Consider the following 9,242-nt stretch of genomic DNA (forward strand, 5'->3'; position numbering starts at 1 on the left):
TGGGCATATACCCTGAGAAAACCATAATTCAAAAAGAGTCATGTACCACGATGTTCATTGCAGCTCTATTTACGATAGCCAGGGCATGGAAGCAACCTAAGTGTCCATCAACAGATGAATGGATAAAGAAGATGTGGCACATATATACAATGGAATATTACTCAGCCATAAAAAGAAATGAAACTGAGTTATTTGTAATGAGGTGGATAGATCTGGAGTCTGTCATACACAGTGAAGTAAGTCAGAAGGAGGAAAACAAATACCGTATGCTAACACATATATATGGAATCTAAGAAAAAAAATGTCATGAAGAGATTAGTGGTAGGATGGGAATAAAACACAGACCTACTAGAGCATGGACTTGAGGACGTGGGGAGGGGGAAGGGTAAGCTGTGACGAAGTGAGAGAGTGGCAGGGACATATATGCACTACCAAATGTAAATTAGGTAGCTAGTGGGAAGCTGCCGCATAGCACAGGGAGATCACCTCTGTGCTTTGTGACCATGAGAGGGGTGGGATAGGGAGGGTGGGAGGGAGGGAGACGCAAGAGGGAAGGGATATGGGAACATATGTATATGTATAACTGATTCACTTTGTTGTAAAGGAGAAACTAACACACTATTGTAAAACAGTTATACTCCAATAAAGATGTTAAAAAAAAAAAAAAAAAAAGAATCTGCCTGCCAATACAGTGGACATGGGTTCGAGCCCTGGTCCAGGAGGATCCCACATGCTGTGGAGCAGCAAAGCCCGTGTGCCACACCTTCTGAGCCTGTGCTCTAGAGCCCATGAGCCACAACTACTGAGCCCGTGTGCCACACTACTGAAGTCTGCACACTGATAGCCCATGCTCCACAACAAGAGAAGCCACCACAATGAGAAGCTGGCGCACTGCCAAGAAGAGTAGACCCCACTTGCGGCAACAAGAGAAAGCCTGCACACAGTAACGAAGACCCAATGCAGCCAAAAATTAAAATTTAATTAATTAATTTTTTAAAATAATAATATTATATAGAGGGAGTTCCTTAGTGGGGAAGGATTAGGCCTAGTGGGGCTTAGTGGTTAGGATTCTGGGCTTTCACTGCCAAGACCCAGGTTCAATCCCTGGTTGGGGAACTGAGATCCCACAAGCCGGATGGTGTGGCCAAAAAAAGAAAAGAAAAATAATATTATATAGTGAGAAATATTATGTGTATATGTATGTATGTATGTACACACGCACATTTTTGTACATGGTTTTACTTCTTCAGAAAAGATGTATCTGCAGCAACATTTCTGACATCTGGTTAAATCTAGAGGAGTCCAATTTGGCTAATATTTCAGACTGAACTTTTTTGGTTTGAGTATGAATAGCCTCGAAATCTTTTCTCAGTTTTATATTCTTTCATAATACAACCTCACATTTCTTAATCTGCTCCTCTAGACTGTCTTCAATAAGGTCTCCCAGACAAAAGACCTGTATGCAGAAAACTATAAGACACTGATGAAAGAAATTAAAGATGATACAAACAGATAGAGAGATATACATGTTCCTGGATTTGGAAGAATCAACATTGTGAAAATGACTGTACTACCCAAAGCAAACTACAGATTCAATGCAATCCCTATCAAACTACCAATGGCATTTTCAAGAACTAGAACAAAAAATTTCACAATTTGTATGGAAACACAAAAGACCCCAAACAGCCAAAGCAATCTTGAGAAAGAAAAATAGAGCTGGAGGAATCAGGCTCCCTGACTTCAGACTATACTACAAAGCTATAGTAATCAAGACAATAGGTACTGGAACAAAAACAGATATAAACCCACACACCTATGGTCACCTTATTTTTGATAAAGGAGGCAAGAATATACAATGGAGAAAAGACAGCCTCTTCAATAAGTGGTGCTGGGAAAACTGGACAGCTACATGGAAAAGAATGAAATTAGAAAACTCCCTAACACCATACACAAAAATAAACTCAAAATGGATTAAAGACCTAAATGTAAGTCCAGACACTATAAAACTCTTAGAGGAAAACATGGGCAGAACACTCTACGACATAATCACAGCAAGATCCTTTTTGACCCACTGCCTAGAGAAAGGGAAATAAAAACAAAAATAAACAAATGGGACCTAATGAAACTTAAAAGCTTTTGCACAGCAAAGGATACCATAAACAAGACCAAAAGACAACCCTCAGAATGGGAGAAAATATTTGCAAACGAAGCAACTGACAAAGGACTAATATCCAAAATTTATAAGCAACTCTTGCAGCTCAATAACAAAAAAACAAACAACCCATGGGGATATATGTATAGCTGATTCACTTTTTTATAAAGCAGAAACTAACACACCATTGTAAAGCAATTATACTCCAATAAAGATGTTAAAAGAAAAAAGAATATGAAAAAGAATTTTTTAAAAAGGCTTTTGCATAGCAAAGGAAACCATAAACAAGACGAAAAGACCACCCTCAGAATGGAAGAATATATTTGCAAATGAAGCAACTGACAAAGGATTAATTTACAAAATTTACAAGCAGTTCATTCAGCTCAATATCAAAAAAATAAACAACCGAATCCAAAAATGGACAGAAGACCTAAATAGACATTTCTCCAAAGAAGATATACTGATTGCCAACAAACACATGCAGGGATGCTCAATATCACTAATAATTAGAGGAATGCAAATCAATACTACAATGAGGTATCACCTCACACCAGTCAGAATGTCCATTGTCAAAAAATCTGCAAACAATAAATTCTGGAGAGAGTGTGGAGAAAAGGGAACTCTCTTGCACTGTTGGTGGGAATGTAAGTCCATACAGCCACTATGGAAAACAGTAGGGAGGTTCCTTAAAAAACGAAAAATAGAATTACCATATGACCCAGCAATCCCACCACTGGGCATATACCCTGAGAAAACCATAATTCAAAAAGAGACATGTACCACAATGTTCATTGAAACACTATTTACATTAGTCAGGACATGGAACCAACCTTAGTGTCCATCGACAGATGAATGGATAAAGAAGATGTGGCACATATATACAATGGAATATTACTCAGCCATAAAAAGAAACGAAATTGAGTTATTTGTAGTGAGGTGGATGGATGTAGAATCTGTCATACAGAGTGAAGTAAGTCAGAAAGAGAAAAACAAATACCATATGCTAACACATATATATGGAATCAAAAAAAAAAAAGAAGGTTCTGATGAACCTAGGGGCAGGACAGGAATAAAGACACAGATGTAGAGAATGGACTTGAGGACATGGGGAGTGGGAAGGGTAAGCTGGGATGAAGTGAGAGAGTGGCATGGACTTATTTGTACTACCACATGTAAAATAGATAGCTAGTGGGAAATGGCTGCATAGCACAGGGAGATCAGGTCGGTGCTTTGTGATCACCTAGAGGGGTGGGTTAGGGAGGGTGGGAGGGAGATGCAAGAGGGAGGGGATATGGGGTTATATGTATACGTATAGTTGATTCACTTTGTGATACAGCAGAAACTAACTCACCATTGTAAAGCAATTATACTACTATAAAGATGTTAATAAATAAATAAATAAATAGATAGATAAATAAATAAATAAGGTCTCCCAATCAAATTGCCAAGGACACTTGGTGCACACTCCCTAAACATGAGGTAATACTACTTCTAGAAATCTCCCGAGGTGTTCCCCAGTCCAGGCTAAAGGAGAGCTTAAAGTTCAGATATCAGAAGTGACTTATACGTGACTACAAGCTGGAGATAGATTGTTTGAGGCCAAAAGGAGTACTCTTATCATATCCTAACCTAAATTAAATCCTATTTGAATATGTATATAATCCATTTAATTCTAGGCTTTAACCTTTGCTAATAATCAATATCCATAAATTCAGTTCAGTAGAATTTTAAGAATTCTTAACACTCAAACTTGAGCACAGACACTATCAGGTAAGTCTTTTTTTTTTTTTTTTTAACATCTTTATTGGAGTATAATTGCTTTACAATGGTGTGTTAGTTTCTGCTTTATAACAAAGTGAATCAGTTATACGTATACCATCAGGGAAATCTTATCCCACCAATATCAAATCCAATACAGAAACATGAAAGCAGGAGAGAAAAAAAATCAATGTTTTCTAAAGAATGCTACATTTATAGTTGCAGTGGAATGTGGCTAAAATGAAACAGAAGAAGACATGCTCTGTTAGCACAGATGGACTAAACTCAGTGACCCAGGTTACCACTTAGTTACCACTCACTGACTTAACATCTCCCAAGCATCAAACTTGGTCACTGCTCCCAAGTCATCTCCTAGCTTCCCACAGCATGGAGATGACTTGGTCACTGCTCCCAAGTCATCTCCTAGCTTCCCACAGCATCCTCGGTCTTCCTAAATCCTGCCCCATCTCATTTAGTCAACTTCTCTCGATTTTCCCCAAATCTACGCCCAGGACTTTTTTTTATCCTCTAACTCCCAACACTGTACAGTGTTCTTTCATTCAGAGCTACTTCTGGAATAAAACAGAAGACCCTTCTGGAGCCTAGACTCAATTTACCAAAGGAAAATGAGGGAATTTTAGGGTATGGACTGTGCCCAGGCAAAGGAGTAAATGTTACCACTCCAGTCCCTTTATGAAGGTGCTGCCTGCTCTGTGCACTTGACTGTGTGAGCTGAACCAAACCTTGGCACAAGAGATCTAGAATTCTTGGAACCCAGACATCCATGAAGTAGCCACGGGAATCCTAACTTAAATATTTGAAAAATCCTTAGAGAAAAATTCTATTTTCCCAATATAAGACCACAGTAAATTATTGTAAACAGTTTACTTGGAAGACAAAATATTTGTCTGAACCGTCAGTGGAAAGACAAATTACAATAAGGGCTCTTGGTGGTGTAATGTTGGGAACTACTGCTCCAGGGAACAGAGATTTAGGCCATTTGTATACTGCTCAGAATCTAACATATACGAGAACTCTATAAATATTAACAACTACCTTTCAGAAGTGACATTGTGGTGAGTAGCTGATACTTTGAAAGCGATTAACAAGAATTCTGAAAATAAATTTTTGATCTTATGCCATTACAGAATGCTACTGCAAGGAGATTCCATACAACATCAACTGAAGCATTATAATACTACTCTGTTACAGGCCCTAAGAGATTTGGAAGAAACTGATGTACCAATTACTTTAGTGCTGGCAATGAAATTTGTTTATGAATGGATGTACTTTGTTGTTGTTAGGGATTGGTTGGTTTGTTCTAGGAAATAGGGTACTTTTGCTTTTCAAGGCTGAATGACATGTTTCATAAAACATACACTGAACAGATATGTTCCTAACAGTTTGTCTGTAAAATATGCCCTTGGATGACATGAGTTCAACTGGCATATCTGCCACATCTTTGAGATGAGAAATGTTGGGGACATTGCTTAACTTCTCTGAACTTCTGACCCATGAGGATAATAATATGGAGTTTAAAAAAAAAGTACATGTGAAAGCATTTTGCAAACTGTAAGGGTGAAATTTTATAAAGACCAAAAAAAAAAATGCTTTCGTAATATAACCTCACATTTCCTTCCATAAGGTTTCCCAGTCAAATTACTTAGGACACTTGGCGCTCTTGTTTTGGTACTCTATGGAACCATTGTTTTCCCCCACGAACTTCTGTTACATTATTAAGTATGCTATTATTCTGGTCAGGTTCAAGAGAGAATTATTGGCGTGATTTGTCACCAAGACAGCATGTGTCAATTACATCCGAGTCAAAAAAATTTCAATTCCTTAAATACAGCTGGGAATCTCTATTTGTGATTAGTAGGAATAAAGGCTTGCCAGATCTAGACAAGTAAAAATTAAACATAAGGCAAAGAATATATAGGTATAGACAAAAGTCTTTTCTGGTGACAGAAAAACCCTTTCATGTAAATAAATTTATGATTGTATGAGTATATAATATTAGATGAAATATGCAAAACCTTAAAAATTAACACTAAAGCAAATTTTCTTTGAAATCTGTCCAAAGCAAATTGAAAAATAATATCACATATTGGTTTTACAAGTTTAAAACTGCTTTGGTTGCTGTAGGCTGAGTGTTATGCAGTGAGCGATTGATTTATATGAATTCTTCAGACTTCTTCCTTTTATCTTTTCCTCTGGCTCACTGTCTGCTCTTAAACTTTTTCTAAAAATTGTCCCATGTTTTATTTCACTGAGAGAAACAACAACAAAAAAACAATATAACATTCAGAGAATTAAAGGGTCAGCTACCTGCTTTATTTGAACAGAGGCTTATGCTCAAATGTGTTGCTTCTCTAGAGCACTAAAATTACTGAAACCCATATTGCCCTTGAAGAGGAAAATAAAATAAAACAGTTGCAAATAGGTTGAAAACCGACAATTCTTGTGTTAGCTGCTCTAGGGATATGGTAGGAGATTGACTTTTTTTTTTTTTTTTTGGTTGCGTTGGGTCTTTTTTGCTGCACGTGGGCTTTCTCTAGCTGCAGTGAGTGGGGGCTACTCTTCGTTGCAGTGTGCGGGTTTCTCATTGTGGTGGCTTCTCTTGTTGCTGAGCACGGGCTCTAGGCATTCGGGCTTCAGTAGTTGGGGCATAAGGGCTCAGTAGTTGTGGCACACAGGCTTAGTTGCTCCGCGGCATGTGGGATCTTCCCGGACCAGGGCTCAAACCCGTGTCACCTGCATTGGCAAGCAGATTCTTAACCACTGTGTCACCAGCGAAGTCCTGGAAATTGACTTTTGCAATGAAGTGTTATTCATGCCTTCAAACACGGATTACTTGTTGTGCTTCCTAGGGTTAAGACATGGATGTCACTCTCTCCTTTCAAACCCTCATGCTTCTTAAAATTGTGCTGGCTTTCTGAATTCAACATTTATGGCATACAATTATTCCTGGCACATATGTTTATTGATTGGTGATGTTAGAACACACCTGACACCACTAATATCTAAATCCATTAACTTATTCACAGATTCAGCAAACATTCAGCAAACCATAAGCCACCAAAACACTGAGCTAGGCACTGTGAAGACTAGATGAGAATGTGCCTTCAATGTACTCCCAAACCAGGATGCTGTGTGCAGTTGTATAAGCAACTATTAGAATGGAATGTGATATGTATATTATAGAGATGGGCATGGGATGCTACAGAGAAGAGAGGAGTTGCTAAATGTCCCATAGGCATACAAATTTAAAAAGCAATTATCATGAAAGCCATATACTAAAATATTCATTCACCGGGCTTCCCCGGTGGCACAGTGGTTGAGAGTCTGCCTGCCGATGCAGGGGACACGGGTTCGTGCCCCGGTCCGGGAGGATCCCACACGCTGTGGAGCGGCTGGGCCTGTGAGCCATGGCCGCTGAGCCTGCACGTCCAGAGCCTGTGCTCCGCAACTGGGGGGGTCCACAACGGTGAGAGGCCCGCGTACCGCCAAAAAAAAAAAAAAAAGTCTATCACGAATAGGTGGAAATTAAACAACATACCCTTGAACAATCAATGGATTAAAAAAAGAAATCAAAAGAGGAATTAGAAAATATCTTGAGACAAATAAAAATGAAAACACAACATACCAAAACTTATGGGATGCAGCAACAGTAGTATTAAAAGAGAAGTTTATAGCAATAAACATCTATATTAAAAAGAAGGAAGATCTCAAATAAAAAACCTGACTTTACACCTCAAGGAACTAGAAGAAGAATAAACTAAGTCCCATGTTAGCAGAAGGAGGGAAACAATAAAAACTAGGGCAGAAATAAATGAAATAGAGAATAGAAAAACAATAGAAAAAAATCAATAAAACTGAGTTGATTTTTTTGAAAAGGTAAGCAAAATTGACAAATCTTTAATTAGACTTAGTAAGTAACAGGAAGTTGTCTATCAAGCCATAAAACGACATGGAGGAAATTTTAATGCATATTGTTAAGTGAAAGAAGCCAGTCTGAAAAGGATACATACTGTATGATTCCTCCTGTATGAAATTCTGAAAGAGGCAAAACTAACAAGACAGTAAAAAAGATCAGTGGTTTCCAAGGGTTGAGGGGAAGGGAGGGATAAATAGATGCAACACAGGGGATTTTTATTGCAGAGAAACTATCCTGTGTGGTACTGTAATGATGGACACATGATGGACACATGACATTATGCATTCATCAAAACCATAGACTGTACAACACAGAGTACAACACAGAGTAAACCCTAATGTAAACCGTGGACTTTAGTTAATAATAACGCATCAATATTTGTTCATTGATGTTACAAATGTACCACACTAATGCAAGATATTCATAATAGGGGAAACTGGGAGTAGAGGAGGCATGAAAAACTGTCTGTACTTTCTGGGGAATTTTTCTGTAAACCTGAAACTACTACAAAATAAAGTCTATTAAAAAAAAAGAAAGAAAATGGGTAACATTAATTTTAATAATATACTCAATTTTACAGTTCCAAAGTATTATTTCGACATGTAATCAATATTTTTTAAGTATCAAGAAAATTTTATACTTTTGTTCATACTAAATATTTGTAATCCATTAGACAAATTTCAAGTACTTAATAGTCACATCTGGCTAACAGCTACCACAGTTGACAGTGCAGGTGTAGATAAATTATGTCTTAATTGTCAGGATAGAGGTGTTTAAGGATATAATAAAAGCCGGGGTGGGGGCTTCCCTGGTGGCGCACTGGTTGAGAATCTGCCTGCTAATGCAGGGGACACGGGTTCGAGCCCTGGTGTGGGAGGATCCCACATGCCACGGAGCAACTAGGCCCATGAGCCACAACTGCTGAGCCTGCGCGTCTGGGGCCTGTGTTCCGCAACAAGAGAGGCCGCGATAGTGAGAGGCCCGCGCACCGCGATGAAGAGTGGCCCCCGCTTGCCACAACTAGAGAAAGCCCTCGCACAGAAACGAAGACCCAACACAGCATAAATAAATTAATTAATTAATAAACTCCTATCCCCAACATCTTCTTTAAAAAAAAAAGTGTGGGGGGAGGGGTATTTAAGGCAACCTCTGTGGGACAAGAAAGGCTTCAGAGTGAGGAGAGGGCTGAGTTGGGAATTGAAGGAGTCAGGAATTATCTATTAAGCACAAAACACCAGGCAGAGCCAAGGCAAAGGTCAAGGGTAAGCCCTGACTGACTCAGTCAGTAAAGATAGAATGAGCCACAGTTAGACCCAGGAAGCTTATTACTTACACTGACAGTGAAAGAAAGAATAGCTAAAAATAGCAATTCCCTGGGACTTTGTCTTACACACC

This window comes from Physeter macrocephalus, chromosome 1 (genome assembly GCF_002837175.3).
Source record: "Physeter macrocephalus isolate SW-GA chromosome 1, ASM283717v5, whole genome shotgun sequence".
In the NCBI taxonomy this organism is placed as follows: Eukaryota; Metazoa; Chordata; class Mammalia; order Artiodactyla; family Physeteridae; genus Physeter; species Physeter macrocephalus.